The 20071-nt window shown below is 42.7% G+C and overlaps 1 protein-coding gene across 2 annotated transcripts in view; it reads right to left on the bottom strand.

Annotated features, from left to right (window-relative positions):
- LOC139339980 (voltage-dependent calcium channel gamma-2 subunit-like) overlaps positions 1-20071 on the bottom strand; it is a 366973-nt gene that overhangs the window by 129057 nt on the left and 217845 nt on the right. The window lies entirely within an intron of this gene.

The raw sequence follows: 20071 nt of genomic DNA, 5'->3' as shown, positions 1-20071 counted from the left end.
CGCTTTTCGTTTTTCTTTTCAGCTGACTTTAGTAGGAACAACAACAAAATCCACAGAGGGACTGGGAGCAGGTGCCAGAGCCTGGCCTCACTCTGCAGCTCCACGTTCATGAGTCATTGTGACCGGAAACAAACTGGAGCAGAAAGCGTTTGTCCTCAGAAACTGGATCTATCTATCTATCTATCTATCTATCTATCTATCTATCTATCTATCTATCTATCTATCTATCTATCTATCTATCTATCTATCTATCTATCTATCCATCCATCCATCCATCCATCCATCCATCCATCCATCCATCCATCCTCCTCTTTGTCTCAGTAACTTCTCCCTCACTCATCCATTTACTGTGAAAATGAGCCCTAATCCTCTGGGGATATTTCAATATTTGGAACTTGCCATTCTCAGTGTAATTGGTATTTTATTAGGCTGTAAACCATAATGACAGTTCTGCTCTGTGAGGCATAACAGCAGTGTTAAAACTGGCCTCTGGGGGCCACACGAGCCATCCATCATGGCAGTTGGCTATACAGTAATGTTCAATGCTTTCAGATGACCTTTGCTGTTTTCTGTCGAGAATGTTTTATGGGATGTTTTGACTCATTTTGGCATTTATGGACGAAAATAGAAGATGCATTTTAAGGATTTGTCTAATGATATTTGTTAATGCATTACAGGATTTCTGGCTCTTGAAGTTCTGGTTTTTAAGTTCTTCCCTTTGGCCACCATTAAGGGGCGCCATTCAGCACAAAAAGTGTGCATTAATGGACAAATTAGATAAGACTTCATTGATTGTCTTACTGAAATAAGCAAGGCCGTCCCTGTAAAAGACATTGTCTACTTGGCAGCATGTGCAGGTTGGCCATGTCTTGTGCACTAATGCATCCCCATCGCATCGCGGGTGCTGGCTTTTAAACTGTGCGCTGACAACAACTGACGACTACAAGGACAGTTTTCCACTTCGCCTCAGTCCATTTTAAAGGAGCTCATGACCAGAGAAGGCAGCAGCGTTTCTGGATGTGGTTTAAAGACGGTTTCGTCTTTGCATGGCAGAGTTTCAGCTTCATTTGTGGCTGCAGTGATGAACTGTGGAAGTGTTCCTGAGCTCATCCAGTGATGTTCACGACAGGATCGAGTCTGAGGCCTGAAGATCGCAGCCAGCCAATCTTGGTTTTCAGCCTTGTTGCTTCTTCAGATTCTGAATCTTTTAATGACATTATGTTCTGCAGCCAATGAAACCCCCAACTTGTTTGCAATTTTACATTATTACAGAAACATTATTATTCTTAAATTGTTGCCGTCTGTCACAGAGTTCTTCAGAAGACTCACTTCTCTGAGACGCTCTTCTTATACAGTCATGTTACTAACATGTTGACACTTCAGCTGATTCATTGTGAAACGTTCCATTGGATGTTTTCGCTTTTGAAATGTGTCGCTGACATCAAGTTTTAAATGAGGACATCTTTTTTTTTAAAGAAGAAAGACATTTCTCAGTTTCAACATTTGATATTCTGTCTTTGTGCTATTTTTTGAGTAAATGTGGGGTTTTAATTGCTTTGCAAATCATTCATTCTGTTTCTTTTTATGTTGTACACAGTGTCCTTTTTGGAGTTATATGCAGTTTAAAATAACGAACAACACACAGAAACATTGTCAGAGAAGAAATTAAATGCCAGAGGATGGTCCCACGTCGCATCTACAAATATAGTCCAAAACCACTGAGATAAACAAGAAGAAAACTTTTTCATCTAAGCTTCAGTGTCAGTTGTTGGTGCTTTGTTTTTTAGATGCCAGGTAAACCAAACTGGGCCACTGAGCTTAAGTTGTAGCATGCATCAAAATAAAAATCAAAAAATCAAAAAAATAAAAAAATCACTTTTTCTGCAGAAAACATCAAGCACACGTCCTCAGAGGTTTTACAATCGAGTTTACCCACTAAGATATGATGCTTTTCTTAAAACATGTCACTATCCACTATGAAAGATCAGAAATGTTATTTCCCTGAGAGGAAACCTTTAGGCTCAGATTGTTTTCTCGCATAATGAGCTGGTTCCCACTCATCCTTGGAGGAGTTGAGGGTTTTAAGGTCACTAATCGACAACAGTGCGGAGGAGAGTGCCAGACAGATGGTGTACGTGTGATTGCAGCTCTGTTAGCCTCTTATTCCTCAGTCAGTTAATCAATCATGTGGCCAAAAAATTCAACAATCCATCCATAATGTAATGTAGTCCACCCCAACAATCCATCTCTATACTTATTGGGGGAGTGGAGGCATAAATGAGGAGTGACTACCAGGATCGTGCAGAGGAGATAGAAAGAAAAGGCCGGCAGACTTGGCGTGGGATGTTGATCAAATTATGGACATTGGCCATCTTGCTGCTCTTATGTTTTGCTTTGCCTATGAAAACAGTTAGCAGGACAGATGGAGCCGTTCTCTTTCCAGCCAAACAGAGCAGCATAATGTATGCCTTGCCTCAGCTCACATCTATTAGACACTGACCACAATATTTACATAAGGTATAGAGGAACATACACACGGAAACGTCGTCCACAGAAAGACTGGGATGTATATGTCAGGAATCACACTGAGCCATATTTCCTAAAGTTCTGTGCGTTTGCACAAATGTGTGCGTTAACACAAATCAAGTAACAACAATTTTGTTCAATTCAGTTCAATCAAGGAGAAAATCCTGAAAAAATGACATCAGAGCTTACAATTGATGCCAGCAATGGACAGAACAAATCTCCATCCATTGTCTTTGAGACGTTTATTAAAAAGCTGAAGAATACTTGGAAGCTTTGAATGGCTGGACTCGACTTCTCTTCCAGTTTAAACCGGAGAAACTGTTCATGACCAAAGAAAATGACATCAGCTGGGGAATGAGAGCACAGAAGTGATGTCCAGATGAAGCTGAAGGTTGATGATTGGAAAAACAAGCTGTGGCCGATTTTTCTCGGCCAGATGACGTCCACAGGTGCTCCTCTGGTCACTCGGCTGTTTGGGAGGTTAATGAGGTGACTTACAGGTTGCCGCTTTAATGCATGAATAGATTGAGGTATTTTAGAAAAATAAGAAGCTTTGAGAAGTGATTTAAAAGATGTCACTGATTCAGCAGCCTCAGATCGTCATGCAGGGAGCTCCACAGCTGAGAGCCCGGACTGCAAAAGCCTGGTCACCTTTGGTCTGGAGCCGGGACAGCAGAGCCCTGCCTGACGACCTGAGGCTGTGCTCTGCTCACAGGGGAGCAGCGATTCAGCAATATAACTGGGAGCTCAACCGTGAAGAGCTTTAAAGGTAAAATCTTAAAATCAATCCTGAAACTGGCTGATAACCAGTGAAGAGAGGCTAAAACAGGGCTGATACGATCTTATCTGCTTGTATTTGTTAAAAGCTGAACAGCTGTGCTTTGTACCTGCTGAAGGCATGACTTTTTGTTTTCACCCTGAATACACTGAATCACAATAATCTAACCAGGATTATAAGTACTCTACAAGGATGGAGCCCTGTGGAACCACAGGAGATGAGGCATCAGCAGCCACTGCTGAAAAGGTAGACTGATAAGATTAGAAGCAGTCACAGCAGTTTTCATCTTTGTCTCTTTAAACATGAGAGAGCCAGCAAACTCAGACATCTGGTGAGGAGGTTCCCAGCTGTTCCCAGCAAAAATTTGGCTCCCAAATGCATCATTTTTGGTTGTGGGAACGTAAGCTTTTCTGACATAAAACCCACATTATTGTTATGCTCCTAGATTGTTCTGTGAAGGCTATTGAACGGTTTTGTATTAGCTGGGTAATGCAGCATCGTGGTGCCTTCACTGCTTTGTAAATGAACACAAACACACCATGTACAGGATGTGACACAGTATAACCTGAGTGCGACTCAACGCTGAGCTCCGGAAGCTGATGCCACATCCACGAGGTCACTGAGCCACTGTGGAGACTGTAGCTTTAGCATGTAGCATAAGACACAACACAGAGACTGGCAGACAGACGTGAATGATGATTATGTTGCTTTTAAATTGAATTTGGGTTTGATAACGAGGTTAAAAATCCCTTGAAACTGAAATATCTTGCAAACTGTTGCTTGGTTCTGTCATGTAGAGAGAAGTGCTGGGAGACTGCACTTGAATTCAACACTCAGAAGTATGAAAAGGTATGAAAATGCCCTAAAATGGTATTAAACTGTTTATCAATTCCAAACAGCCTCTTTGACCTCAAAACATGGACGAATAGGTCTCATTCACTGACACACATCTTTCATTACACAACTGAACAGACACATGTGACTCTTAACAGCAGGCCGAAGTACACAAGCACACTGAAGTGCTTCAGGGCAAATTCATACCTGACATTGAATAATCTGTCAATAAATGAACATTCTCACAAATTATTCACCCATGCACTGTGAAACGTCCAGAGCATGACCTGTGTGTGTGTGTGTGTGTGTGTGTGTGTGTGTGTGTGTGTGTGTGTGTGTGTGTGTGCAGATTTTAATATCAAGCAACCTTGGACGTGTTCACAAACTTCCTGTTTCAGATGCGTCTTCATAAACAGGGTCAGACCACAACATAGATTCTGCAGTCTTTCCAATAACATTGCAGACATAGCTAAGGCTTGTATGTGTGTGTGTGTGTGTGTGTGTGTGTGTGTGTGTGTGTGTGTGTGTGTGTGTGTGTGTGCGTGCGTGTGTGCGTGGTAATAACTTTGTCCACAGCAACATGAAATCCACTTAATCTCCATCCAGTAGTTTACTTGCTGTCCTCAGGGCTGCTAGATTAAAACGTCTTCACTGCACTCACTGAACCGTGGGTACTGGCCTTGCAGAAGTGTAAGCACTGTCCTCGTGCACAATAGGATTTACAAACCAATTTTTCACAGTTATGGAAAAACTTAGTAGATGCCACGGATGCCGACTGAGATGCATTGCATTTATCATCATAATTGGAAGAAAAACACAGGAGCGTGAAACGGAGCTGCTGCAGGCGAGCAGAAAGTCGCATTCACCGCTAAATTAGCTGGAAATCTTTTTTATTATCAAGTTACTCATTACATAAACAAACCTTCATAGAAACAAAATAGGAGTGATAACAGCATCATCCTGGAAGTCAAGACCTTGGGCCAATGTGCAAGCCCTTCTCCAAACTCAGAAAACAAGAGACTTCTCACTACTTGGCCCTTTTAACCTGGGGCAACTTTAAGACCTTCAAAAGAAAGTTTAACATACATAATATTAAGATGATTAATTGTAAGTAACCTCATTACTAAGCTTGGGGAAGCGAGTTCATTGAAGTTCAGACACTGGGTTCAAACATCAGCTCTTTCATTTTGATGAGGTTTTATGGAGCGGATTTTATTTTTACCTCTTTTTTACACTCAGTTCTGAAGTAAGTCTGCAATCATTTCTGTCCTAACGTTTGCTGGAAAGTTTGCATATCAGCGCTAATGAGCAGAGGAGCAGCACTGTGAGAGGGGTGGCAGTCTGCGCTCAGCTGTGAGGCCGTCAGCGCTGTTTGCAGTCTTATCAGCCAAGAGTGTGAGAGGTGTCCACTCGTCTAAGACGCCTGTGAGGCAAGACACCACAAATCTGCATCATTGAACTTAGTCACATGACTTAACATGACAGGTTTCCCAAAGAATCAGGTGACTGCAGTGTTTTTTAGTTTCATTGGTTCCATAATGACATTAATTTATATTAAATAAGAAAATGCTTAAAATACATAGCTGTGCCAACACGTACACTTTCTCAGGAAAATAAAGCGATTCTTACAATCAGACAAATAAATATTACATACTTAAAAGTCATATTTTAAAATGATTTAACAACCCAGACCATTTTCAGCAAAGTAGAAGATGATTTGTTGGACATTTCTAGTTGGAGAATAGATTTCACGTCCTGTATTTACAAAAAAAAAACAAAAAACAAAAAACCCTTGTAAACTGTGACTGATGACAGAATAAAAGCCTGAGAAGCAGCGTGATTAATTACTCATGTAGAACAGTTTGACAGCAGACTACTGGCTAGCATCAACCACTGCTCTGTCCAATGAACACACGTGGAGCTTTCCCATCGTTTATTCCTGTGGGACGCCTGTTATATGACCTCCTCAGCTGCTTTTAGGGAGGACACATGGATTAGCTGGTCAGCCAACATACTGTTGTGACGCTGAGCACACGCTGGCCTGAAAACGCTGAAGAACGCTGCTGTTATTGCACTGCTCTTCTAAAGATGCTGAACAGAGGCCTCCTGTAAAGAGCACTTTACAAGCGTCTTTGAATTGGCTGCAGTCCTCTGAAGCAATGATGGCCAAAGACTGTCTGTGTCTCTCTGGGGTTACATCTCTGCTGAATCTTTTGTAGTTGTGGCTCCATGTCATGCTGTTGGTGGTCACTTTGGGCCTGTATAATACTGTTCATGAGACGCTCATGGTTTTAAGTGAATGTCCTTGTCAAGGCATTTAGCCCAGTAATAGCACTGGTAATACAGTGATACTGGTGTAGTGTCTGGGGTGTACCCAGCACTGGAGCAAAAATGAGTTGTTGTGCGCCCCCTCCTGTCACTCTCTGGTCATGCTAATATTAACTTGCTGCCATTAATCCAGCATCTGGTGCAGCTGAGTTTGACATACGTTTGAGAGGAATCCTGAAGCATTGGACCAGTGGAAACTTCATCTCGTGGTGCTTGCAGGATAAATGGAAAGGGGGTCACCAAAGACTTCATCTGTGGACAAATGTGTGTAACAGATTCCATGGCAACCACCTGAAACCTGAGAAGATATAACACTCTGGACCAAAGTGTTGGACACGTAGTGATGGACTGACATTGCAATCCATAGAGCCAAACTGTGGAAGTGGATAAAAACAGCTGCCTGCACACATAACTTTCCTGGACTGAAGGTTAACAGGCCTGTCCTGAACTTACAGCTGTGAAACCCCAGCAGTTATTCTGCCTTATTCACTTATTTTGTCTTTTTTCTTAAATAAAACCCAAGAACTAAGTCAGGGATAGGCAGAGATCTGTGAGTGACAGGAAGACATTGTCCAAGATCGATCTTACACACAAGCAGCTCATCTGGAGCAAATGGAACGAAAGCAAAACGACGGGTCAGTTCTGTCTGCGATGGAAAAGAGCAAACATGGATCAGTCTGTTCAGCTTTCATTTGACCTTTTTACTCCCAGTTCTGAAAGGCAGATGCACTGTATGTACCTCATCTTAGTTATTCAAAAAATCTTTGGAAAACTTTGAGAAAGCAAAGGTAACGAAAGCACAAAATCCTGTAAATGTACAATTATTTCGAATAAAACTTTAACAGCTGCAAAATGTGTGTCTTATTTAGGTTTAGTGCATTCAACACTTGTAATGTCAGAGCGCTTTTGACTTACGTCTGTGGTGCTGCCATGACGAAAACGCCATGGAGCTTGTTTTCTTTTTTCTTCTTCTGTTCTGTTTCATTTTTCTCCTTCCTCCATCTCTCCATTGCTCCCCTGGGCTCCTCTCCCTCTCATTTCTCGTGATGATGGGTTAAACAGCTGAAGGCTGTGCGTGTTTTCGTTGTGGTTTAGATTTACCTTGGGAGTAGTGGTTAGACTGGGAGAGAGGGAGGCCGTGGGAGGAGGGTGTTGAGTGTGAGCAGAGGTCCAGCAGGAAATATGGAGAGAGAAGGAGAAACAAAAGAATGACCAAACAGACAGATGGATCAGGCAAGAGGCACGACTCTGAAGCCCACTTTTTCCACAGGCTATGTATAATGCCTATGCTAATACAGAGCGGAGGTCTGCCCCCTGCCCCTGCTCGCCTCCAACAACTTTCTGCAACTCAGTACCATTTTTATAGAAGTTTTATTCTACCAGTCTTTCCCAAGTGCTCTGAAGCTTTTGGTTTGTCCATTCTGGGCTACTGTAGAAACACGGTGGACTCTGTGGACGAGGACCTGCTGTAGATATAAAGAGCTCATTCTCAGGTAACGAAAAGGCAAAAATTCTTATTTGTGTACGATTTAAGGGGATCCAAACCTGTCAACCCTCCAGTTTTCCCCATCAATCTCACATATTTGTAACCTTTCTACTAAAAAGGAGAGGTTGCTGCTCCCGACAGGAGGCATAACCACCGATTAATGTGTGTGCTACATCCCCCTCCGGTACAGCAGATGGCAGTATGTAGACCATTAGCTGTAACATCTAGTGACGAGTAGTCATCAAAAGAACGGACTCACCAAATCAGAGGAGGCAACATGAAACCAATGACTGCATTTATACTATCTCTCCCATCCCATTTCATAATCACACCCTGCTACCATTTTTCTACAGTGGCCCAGAATGGACAAAACACTGGCTTAGAGAGCCTTTTGTGTTTTTTACATTTTCAGCTGTCACCGTGTTGGAGGTTGAGACCAGGGCCGTTCAGCTGGTTGCAATGTGCAACCTCACCTCACTCTAGATGCCAGAAAATCCTACAAACTGGACCTTTAGGGGGTTATACTGAAGCTGACGTGCATCCCATCAAGAAACTACATCTGCGTCTCTAACAATGCCACATGAAGGCTGCAGGAACGGTGACTGGTCAGCTTTGAATGCTTGTTCTTTGGTGCATGTGGAGATTGTTGAGGGTGAAGACAACATTCAGATAGTTGAGGAAAACCTTGCTAATGTTCTCCTCTTCACAAACAAATGGAAAAGTCATTTCTAAACTATGCTCTTAAAACCTTTGGTAGAGCTGTTGTAAACCCCTTGTGTCAAGCATTAATCCAGCTTCTAACTTTAGAGGACGTGTTGTGGTCTTTGTTAAAATGATGTAGTGTTCAAGTTTCATTAGTGTAAACGTACCTATTTATACTGTTAACTGCTCAGAAACATGTTATAGCTCTCCAGAAAGTCAATATTAATAAAATACACATGTAAAAAAGGAGGAAATCTTCAGAAACACTTCATCACAACTGGACATGACAGACACTGAAGGCGGTTTGGCTGTCTCCTAGAAATGACTTTCATATACAGCAAATCATAGGGCAGTAATATGGTTGGCCTGAACGTGCCTTAACATGAAAAAGTAAAATCACACCTTAAACCTCGAGCCGCTGAAGCTCTTTTTATCAGACTTCTTCCTTTTGGCCTTCTTCAGTTCAGTCTTTCAGCATTTTTCTCATGTGGAGTAATAACCTCTAACTACTAGGTGGCTGAAACTTCAGATTCAACCTACCAGCCCTGAAATGGGACACAGCTGGAGATCCTCCTGCCATGTGTCACAAATTCAAAACAAGACGACATTTCTCAGAAGCCTCTGGTGTGGGGAAAACCTTGTCAAAGCATCGAGACATTTTCACTCTTGAAATGAAAAGTTGAAAGGAGGTGGCCCAGCCCTGGAACAGGACGCCGCTTGTGTATATAGACGGCCAAGTTAATGGGGATCAGGTGGCTCCCTTTGCCTGCTGACTGTTACAGAATCGCATGATGGGTGCCATATTTGGATTTTTAAGAAAGGAAAGGCAGAAAAAAGGGCAAGACAAAAGAGAAAACAGGAGTGTAACAGGGTTAACATGCTGTATGTGAGCGCATGTGTGTTTTAGTAAGCATCGATATACTGAGAGCACAGAGAGAAGACAGGCCAGCTGAGAGAACAGAGGGAATGAACACTGAAGCATTTGGACAAAGCACAGACACAGACACACAAAATAAAATACATAACCAAAGCTTCAAAAATCACAAACATGAAACAACCAGAGAGGCGCACACGAACATGGATGAGTCATCCTGAAATGCATTCTGCAGTTTTCTCTGTGTGCAGCAGTGAAAGACAGAAATGAGAGAGGAGAAGAGGAAGAGAGACGGCAGGAGAAAGAGTGAGAGATAATAAAAAACAGACCAAGATAGAGAAACCTCATTTTCTGACTTTGTGAACGAAAGCACGGCGAGCGCTGATTAGTCTGACCCACATCCACTCCCTCAGAACCTGACGTTTAATCACAGCTCTGTAGGCTGCAGCTTGTGGCAACAGCCAGCAGTTTACCTCTAGAAAGAGGAAGCAAGCCGAGGAAGAGGAGGAAAGGGACACAATAATTTGGGTCAGTTGGAAAGTTTAGGTTTTTTTGTAGCATTGCAGCATTTTCAGATTGTTCTCTGAAAGCTTACTGTTCACAGTAACGCTTTGTTTTCAACGCTCAACTGGTCAGCGACACATAGAAGCTCATTCCATGACCGAGATGTTTCTTCATCCCCAGTTACAACAAAACATGAGACCAGCATTTAAGATGCTTTCCGTTGCATAATGTGGACGTAGAGCCAACGCTGAAACAAACTGAAGTTTATCAGCAGTAGTGGATGTGGCTTCAGAGGAGGAGGTGGATTATGTGGGCGAGGCAGAAGAGGAGGAGAAGATAATGTGGGAGAAGGAAGAAGAATCATTTCAGTGCCAATAACTGGTCTATAGCTTATGCAGTGCGTTCATACTGAAAAAAGACTAAATGAATCTTCTGAAATTCTGAATTCGGCTTTTTTAAAAATGTGTTTTGTGTGTGTGTGTCTGACAATCGAATCACAATGAAAGAGAAGAGCTTCTCATAGCTGAAAAAGCCTGGACAAGGATGTAGACTCAACTAACTATAAGTACTATAACTCAGGCTAGGGTTGGCCTAACCCCAACCCTGTAATAAAAACACGCAGGGAACTGTCTAACCATTTAGAGGCACGTACAGGTCGACGCATTTTCCAGCATGTAGGGCAGCATCCTCCATTTTAAGGACACACTAGAGGGCGCTATGTCATGTTTGCTTGCACATTGGTCCACTCTTGGGGCGTCCAAGAGGGCACTTCTGCAATGTTTTTTTTTTAAACATCTGGTCACCAGTGGGGCTAATGGCACTATTAGCATGTTAACATGTGTACAGTTAGCATGCTAACCTACTAAAGCATTTGTCAAGTGGAAATCTTGAGCTGTTGGTCCCAGTTGGACCAACAGAAAAGGCCCATTTCACAAAAGTTGCAGCACAAGATCATTTCCTCTCGCTCATTTAGACACATTACACAGATGAGAGAAAAAGCAAAACATGTGACCTTTGAATGAGCATGTTAGAGCGAGACTGTGAGACTCCACAGTCATTTATGCAACGTGACACTTCCACCATTTGAAACCATATTTTTTTTGGCAGTTTGACTCCAGGCAACACAAAATGCTTATGTACTGTTTGTGTATCTCTTCCATACTGAATCAGGAGAGAATATGAGTGGTGGGAGGATGAGGAGTAGAAGAAAAAGCACAAAAAGAGGGTGGTGGAGGAGCTGAGGGGACAGTAACATGAGGAGGTGACAGCACAGCGAAAAGCAAGAAGGTAGGACAAGAAAAAAGAATGTGAATGAAATCTGAGAGAAAGAGGGGCAGAGGGCGAGCTAGAGGAAAAGAATCAGCTACTTTGAAAAAGAGATGAGGAATATAAAAGGAGGATATCAATGAAACAGACAGACTGAAAATGACCCCAAAGCCAAAGGATGGAAAACTGCACATAGGCGAGCTCCAATCAAATAGACAGCATGACGGGGAGATGAAAAGAAGGAAACGATGTGAGGGAGAGGGGGTGGAGAGCAAGGGGGGACAGGAGATGACAGAGCGAAGGAAGAGGAGGAAATTGGATTGAAAGAGTGAGGAAGATATTAGAGTGAAAAAGAGATGGAAGAAGGAGAACAGGGGGTGTAAGAAGACCGTTGGAGGGAGGCAGCGAGTGAGAGAGGGATGATGGGACATTACACTCTATAATATGCAGTAAGATCTCAGAACAGTCAGATATGAGAAAGAAAATGCTTCGAGGGCAGCCTGTCATTACATCCAGATAAAATCACATGACTGATTATATTTTGAAAAAAGAAAAAGAAAAGAAAAAAGCTCAGCATCGTATTTAGTGTCTCCAATAAGAGAAATTTATCTTGGCTTAAAGGTGCAATGTGTAAGTTATGGCCACAGTTTTAGTTTGAAAGATTAAAAAATGAACTACATTATCAACAGAATGAGGAAAAGTATCAGTTCTGACATTTTGTCAAACATTTCTATACATTGTGCTGCAGATAGCTACTGAAGCTAGCATGCTAACCAGCTAGCCCCTGCCTGTCCTTTCCAGTAACATCACTTTGTATCTGAAGAGGCAATAGTCCGATAAGAAAGGCTCCTCCGGGCCTCTTTAAGTGAATAAAATAAACTCACAAAATATCGAGATAGGAAATATTGTTGCACTTTTTTTTCTTATTAAACAGAAAAATACAACCGCACCGCTTCTGAAGTCAAGTTTCTCTTGTTTACTGCACAAAGATGAGCTTAATTGCTTTGTTAACTGAAACAGACTTCAGTTAAACTCGACAGAAACAAAATAAAACTTACCAAAACCGTCTCGGTTTGTCTTTCTGTTGTTCAAATAATCGACACCAACCTGGTGCTCGAAGGGCCAGACGGGGCAGACTCCTGTCAGCTAATAGGGCCACTAGCTGCTAACTGCGCTAACTAGCCAGCAGCAACCAGTGGCTACAACCAAAGAAGAGTACAATGAGCAACAGTTAGATATGCTGCCCCCTATTTGTTTGGAGGGACCTTCGAGGTGGCCGGTTCTTACACGCCGTGTGTTTCAGGGAATTGTTGCATTAAAGCAGTAAAAACCTAAAATCCGAGTTTTACTCAGCTGTATACTGATCAGAAATCACCTTCCTGCCATGGCCATCTCTGCCTTTATTCTACATTGACTTCACTTTGCTGAGGTCAGTCAGCTGTCTGATGGCACTTTGCTATCAGTCTTTAATGGGGGGACTGAGTGTCTCAGCCTTAATGCCTCCTTTCAAATGTTATGGAGTGTTTAGGTGAGGGAAGGTTTTCTTTGTCTTGATTGATTGGTTTGCTTTCTGTCTGGCAGCGTTATCATTAAAGTGCTGTTTATCAGCTGCAGGAAGTAAAGCACTTCAGGCTTTATCTTGCACACACAGGTGAAATGTTGCCCCCTCTGGCATGTTGTAAACAAGATGGCAAAATGCTCAAATGAAGTGAGAATTTGACTGCAACCACACTGACTCAGCAGCTTATTGGGTGTTTCTGTGCAGCTGCATGTGATCCAGCTGTGTCTGTTGTGACTCTTACATGATTTGGCTTGTGTTGGCACTGTGTCGGAGAGGAGCTGATTCAAGTCTGTGATCATTTCTGAGGCTATATTTAGTAGTGCTGTTGTACCAGACTGCATTTAATTAAAAGGTGTTTGTTCACCTTTTTATATACATGACGAATGTTCAAAAACTGCAGTCCAAAACAATAAAGTACAACCTTTTGCATCAAGCTTCACAAAGGTAGGATTTATTGATTTGTTCTTTCTGGGCTTATTTGATTCCATTAGATTGTACAGAAGCTAATAAAAAGCACACTGTTGGTTAGCCTCTGTTGATATTAACGTAAAAACACACTCCAGGCTCATTTACTGCTCTACTCTCTGTGTTTCTATTCTGTCCTAAAACTGCTCACATGCATATAAATCTATTAGCTCCAGATTGTCATCTATAAAAACAAATTGTAAAACTCTCTAATCCCCTGCAGCGAGTTTTTAATGCGAGCCTCAAGGACTGAGCGCCGTTATTATACCTGCTCATTTCTGCACAGCCTCTATTACACTTTAATATTTAAACGTGCTCATGAGTTTTGTAATGGAAAATCATGATACAACACAGACAGTATATGAATCCTCTTAAAATGGGATGTTCAGTCACATAATTCTCTAACCTAAACATCCATGTAACAGGAACTTAAACATAGAAAAGATTGTATGTGAAGAGACTGCAGTGTTTTAAAATGCTCTCACATTACTCACGAGGGAACAGCGCAGCCTGGTTTCAGCCCTGTTTTACATTCCCACTGCAGTACTCCTACATAAACTGCAGTTTAATGAAGCGAAAAGTTATAAGTGAGGTATATCCAACTTTGCATCCAAATTTGGTGTGATATTACTGATTCTAAGCAGAGCAATCTGCAGAAGGTTGTTCCAAGGTTTATGTGTCTGACTCATAAACACAGAGTTACCAGAGAAGGGGGGGGGGGGGCTTTTCCCTTTCCTCAGAGCATGTTACAGTTAATGAAACGGAAACTAGCTGTGCAAAATAGAGAAATGTGAGATAAATGGTGACAGAGAGTAAATGAGAAGCAGCATCTGTGGCAAACAGCCATACTTAAAGCCTTTAAGTGTGACTTTTCATTGAAAGCAAAAAACACCTAAATTAAGGGTCTTAAGTGTTTGCAGTGTTTTGTTCTCATCAGCATGGGAGTGAAGATAATCAGATTTTATGGATAATGATATAAAAATGCACACCTGGAAAAATCATGAATACCTTCCAGTATTGATTTGAAGATCCTCTGAAGTAATATTGCCCATATTCCAGGCTTTGATCCAGTGCAGCAGGTTGTTCATGCAGTCCTACATGGGAGAGATGGGCTGACTTGGGCTCAGAACATCCAAAACCTTTTTATTTGTATTTCAACTTCAGAGACACTATTTAAGCTCAGGTCTGTGAGCTTATTAAGCACCTGAATGTACAGACAGACAGGAGACAGTCTGGAACTCAGAGTCATGGAGACAAGTAAACTAAACAAAATAAATCTTACTGTATACAGTCGGGGCCAGAGCTCGTCTGAGCAGTACAACAGTCGCAGACTGAAGCTCTAATGTAGCTGTGAAAGTGTTTGTTCAAGGGAAGAAGTCATGGGTGCTGTTGGACGTGTATTCAAAGGGTTGGAGCCATGTTGCCCTGCAGGACACATCTGCAGAAGATGGATTACATTCAGTGACAATAGAACCCAGGACTTGCACCACAGTATGGTGAAGGTTAAGGAGAGCTCATTGTGACTGTAAACTATGATTATGCAAACAAAACACCTCATTCTTAACTTTCCTGTTGAACGCGGGCTGCTTAAGGTGTGGCACCTGGTTGCTGTAGACCTGAGCTCACCTGCACGCTGCTTCACATACTGTCCAAAGGCCGCAGCCAAAAAGTGTCCTGACGGCAGCAAAACAAGAGGAAAATGTGAAAATCCAGGCAGAAGTCAAATAAATACACCACCACACAGTGGGTCGTCAGTGATGACTGAGAGGGATTGCTTTGTATGAGACGACACGCTGTCTCATAGGAACATCCTGCTTATAAAGCCTTCAAAACTTCCTCCTAAAGCCTTCCATCCACCCCTGTTTCTGCAACAGCCTGGGATCAAGCTCTCAAGAAGAATACATATTTTTATGTTGTAGTCTTTGTGTAACACACATACACACACACACACACACACACACACACACACACACACTTTTAGAAGGGGTCAGTCTAAAGTCGAGTGATTTGAAAATAGGAATGAAGTGTTTTTGTGTGTGTTAGACCTTTAACTGCACTCTCACATGTGCTCCTCCTCTCTCGGTAGCAGAGCTCTTAGCTTTTAAATAATTTATTACTCTCAACTCTCCTCATACACAAATACACACAAACAGAGAACAAGAGACACGCTGCCGACACAAACAGCACAAAAACGCTGGTCCTCGTCTAAATTCTGTCATCACACACACACACACACACACACACACACACACACACACACACACACACACACACACACACACACACACACACACACACACACACACACACACACACACTTCAAACTCCCCCGGTCTCTCTCACCATCTGTCTCATCTACTTCCATGTGGAGTTTCCACAGATGGGACTGAAAGGTGTCACGCAGAACTGGGAGATGATACAAGTCCACAGTGATAAAAATGCTGGTCGAGACACTGAGAGACAAAGAGGAGCAGAGAGACAAAGACACACAGAACAAAAGGCGATGTGACAGAGGGACAGGCAGCATTATAAAAGTTTTATACTTGTGCAACATGGTACCAGATGGAGTGTGAATACTTTGACGTGGAGTCGGTGGGAGCAGCCTGGCTTACATCACTCTGCAATGTATCGTTACAATAGCTCCAGTGAATATTTCTCCACAGTGATTTTAACTGCTCTGCACAGCTGCACTGTGCAAGATGTTGAAGGAAAGGAAGCCTTGTTTTTATCAACCATCAGGTTAATGATAAACCTGCATTACGTTCTAATTTATCCTGTTTTATTGTATCATGTTGTTGCACCAAAGCTAAAGCCTAAAACAAATCATTCTTCAGTGCAGTAGATGGTTTAATCTTCAGAAACAGTTGCATTATTGATGGAGGTGAAGGAGTATGAGCAAACTCCTCGGAGAATAGTAATGAAAGAAAAGCAAATTAAGTTTCAATGTCAGAATAAATAGTGTTTTTTACATCTTCTCCCTTCTTTTGTGAATCAATGGTGATTTAATCCTTCTGAAAGATGTCTGTGAAGATTTATCCAAGCTGGGTTGAGTTCAAGGCCGCTGGACTTGACACCTATGAAGGCTGCTGATAACACTCGGGTCATTTGTGCTCCTGGCTGTGTAACGGCAGTCATGGAATCACCTGAGGCCAAACGTGAGCAGCAGTCATACGAAGCCATCTGTGAATGGTCGTTAAATCTTGTGGGAAGGGATGGAAGGACAGTACTTCCGGTGGTGGATGAGTGGTGTCATAGACCTCCTCCTCTGTTGAGAGATGCCCTCTCTATTTTGATGTAAATAGGCTCCTTCACTCTTCTTTCCTCCCAGTCCAAAGTATATACCTTGTTGTCCCTTATTTGAAACGATGTGGGCTGTTGAGTGTTGACCTGAGGAGTTGGCCCAGTGTTGATCCATGCGTTCGTTTGATGGTTGTTCAGTTTATACACAAGTCTTTCCTCACTGCGTTGGACTGAAGACTCATGACTGCTCTTCCTGTGTTTGGGTGTGTGGTCTTTTGGGTCTTCTGCCTTCCTGTGTTGCCGGGTTTGAAGCACACAGGGATGCAGTGTTTTTCCACCACTCCTTGGAATCCTTCTATGAGTTTGGTGTTAAGCACATACGTTCAAATTGAGTTTCAGTTCTTTGAGTTTTTCATTGTTTTTTGCATCTTCAGCCCAGTTTTGACTAATCTGAGTTTATCTGCTCATCCAGCAAACATGGAGCAACGTTGGCATTCGTATAAAGTCATGTTTACCCTTTGAATGTAAGTCCAATATTAACCCTCCTTTCAGCTGGGGGAGTCCTGGGGGGAATATCGAGCTTCATCTGCTAAATGTTCCACTATGTCCACCAGCTAATTGCTATCTCTGTCTGCCAAACGGTGTGCAGTGGCTTTTAGGGCTTTTTTTCTGAGCGCAGCAGCCTGCTGTGGCTGCAAACAACTCTGAGGAGAACAATGAGAGTGAACCAAATCACTAAAGCTGTGGGCTGGAAAACCAAAACTATCCGCCAGAAGACAGTGAAATTTGGCGCTATACAAATAAAATTGAATTGAATTGAATTGAAATGCTACGTGAGAGAAACTGCAGAGTTGGATGATAAATGTCTGTTTTTCTTTCTCATATATACTGTCATTTGTTCCATTGTTAATATAAAACAAAAGATTATAGCGGCATTAAATTCATCCAATATTGACACGACTCTAGCTCATTTGCCAAATGAACTTCCTGTGTCAGTAGGCTAAGTTCCTCTCCTGGCATTGATTAAACCCTTAAAAACTAATGTCTGTTCATCGAAACTACATCTTTACAAGTAGCTTCCCTCTAAAAAAATCCTCTTATGCCTTAAAATAGCTTAAACTGTCACTGCACACCTTTGCCCTCATTTACTATGCAGGGATCTATGAATGTGCAGTGAGTCCCTGTCTCCACCTCCGCCCACCCCACCGCTGCCCGCCTGCAGCTGGAGCACACCTGCTCACCGTCGACTCTGCCCATCAATCACACAAACGTCTGCTTGTTGTCTGTTTGGGAGCTACAGTACGCTACACGTGACAGGAATGATTCAAACATACATGTTCGGGGTCGCCTACAAGTCAGTGTATCACCTCATATAAAAAGCCCCACCCTGTGAATTGATGGGATTGGCTCCTTCGGTATGTGACGTAGGAAACCCTGGCTGTCATTGGTCCACTGCAGGTCCAGCTCCTCATATGTCGTGTAGCATATAGAAACCATCCCACGCTCATGTTAACAACGTTAAAAAGCTGATTTTGATTGGAGCGGGTCTTTTAGACTTGGAAGACACCCCCTGACGACAGCTCCTGATTTACTCTCTCTGCTCTTACAACGAACTGATCAGCTCAACAAACTCCAGATCAGATGAACAAAGACACGAAAGTCGCGTCCGCTGCCAAGTCGTGCAACGCCCTGACCCTGCCAGGCCTGCTGTCAATGATAAATATGCATACATACGCTGCATAGCTGGAAGCCCATGAGTAGAGGGGAAACTTGGAGGAAGTGTGAACTAACTTGGAACATATGGAGGACAAATGCACTAAAGACAGAGATTACAGATGAAATGAAGAGCATTTCATGTCAAACAGGCATCCTCTGTTCCCAAAATGTACAGTGATATCTGCTATAAAGATATCAAGATGGCTGGTTAAACTTGCGAGGCCGCCAGGCTGAATCAGGACTGGGGGAGTGACAGAGTGATACCAGCCTCCCCTCCCTCACTAATGCGGTGTGTTTTTTCAGCAAAGCGCTCGGCACTGTGTTCTGATTTTTCTGATGTTTTTATCTGTTGCCATTTTGAATCATCCTCTGCAGACTCACAGCACACAGCGAAGCCTCTGAAGTTCACAGACTCACAGAGTTGCTGTTGAATTTCTGAAGTGAATGCTGCAGCTTATGTAAGAATTAACTAACCTCTTCTTTTTTAAGACATTAAAAAACGATTTTGAATTTTTGTCTTTTCCACGAGCACTGCCTGCAGGCTGACGGTTGTCCTTTTAGTGAAATGTTTCCTCAACTAGCGCCACCATCATTTTGTGAGGTTAAAGGTACAAACTTTGGTTTATGACCAAGTACTCAAGTTTAGTGCTAGCAATTGTTAGCACACTAACACACTAAACTAAGATGGTGACCATACAAGCATCGCCCGCTGTACATCACCATGTCATTGTCATTTTGAGCCATTAGCATGCTGATGTTAGCATTTAGCTTAAAGCCAGGCCGTTCCTGAGGCCTACGAAGCTGCAGTTTCATCTTCAGTTTGCTCAAAGTTTGTTTGAACCATTTATCTGAGTTGCCCTTTGCGATGTTGAGCTGTGATGCACCATTAACGACGGAAAACAAAAATTCAATGTATCCATCATCTGTTTGCCAGCAGGACTGACAATCACCAGGAGCACTGAAATGCTCCCGTCAATACATGCTCCACTGTCACGGAGGCGTTTCTCTCTATCAAACCCCGATGATGTAACTGGTGCAAAGCCCCAGCAGCAGCAGTACAGCTGCTCAGAGGCCTGCAGCTGAAGACCGAGTTGGAAAGCACGAATGTGTAACTATGAAGATGAATCAGTGCTGAAAAAGAGAGAGTGTGTGTGAAAGAGCTCTGCCAAAGCCCGGAGTGTCTCCGCGGTCACATCTTGTGGGGAGAGCATGAGCCACTCCCCTCACTCACAGGTTTGGACATCCACGAAGTAAAACAAACAGCATTAAACTCACATTTACAGGCGCTGCTCGCTCCTCCTCCTCCTCACCCCGCGCTCTCGCTTTTTTTGGGTTGTTTTCTACACTTTATTGTTCATTGGTCTAAGTTTTATGGACTTTAAGCTTTCTTCGTGTGAATGTGTGTGGTTTTACGCTTTTCTGCACCCAACTTTCCAGTTTGGCACAAATCAAGAACTGAACTCTTGAACTTGTGTGCTGCCAAAGTAAACGTCTAAATAAAGAAGAATACTTTAATGATGGAGTTGAACTGAGGTTACAACTGCTGCTTTGGCATGCAGTGTTTGGATTGTATTTGGGAGGAAATGTAACTTACACTTATATTACCCACTCAGGGTCAAAGAGCAACACACACACACACGCACACACACACACACACACACACACACACACACACACACGCACACACACACACGCAGTCAGTATAATCATTGCATGGGTCAGTCGAATGGTGCCGTTATGTTTATTTGAAGGATAACTTCTGCTCTCCTCCTCAGCGAATCGAATGCAGGT

This window comes from Chaetodon trifascialis, chromosome 2, assembly GCF_039877785.1.
Source record: "Chaetodon trifascialis isolate fChaTrf1 chromosome 2, fChaTrf1.hap1, whole genome shotgun sequence".
Taxonomy (NCBI): domain Eukaryota; kingdom Metazoa; phylum Chordata; class Actinopteri; order Chaetodontiformes; family Chaetodontidae; genus Chaetodon; species Chaetodon trifascialis.
The sequence above is the reverse complement of the archived record's forward strand: the minus strand, read 5'-3'. Positions and strand labels throughout refer to the sequence as shown.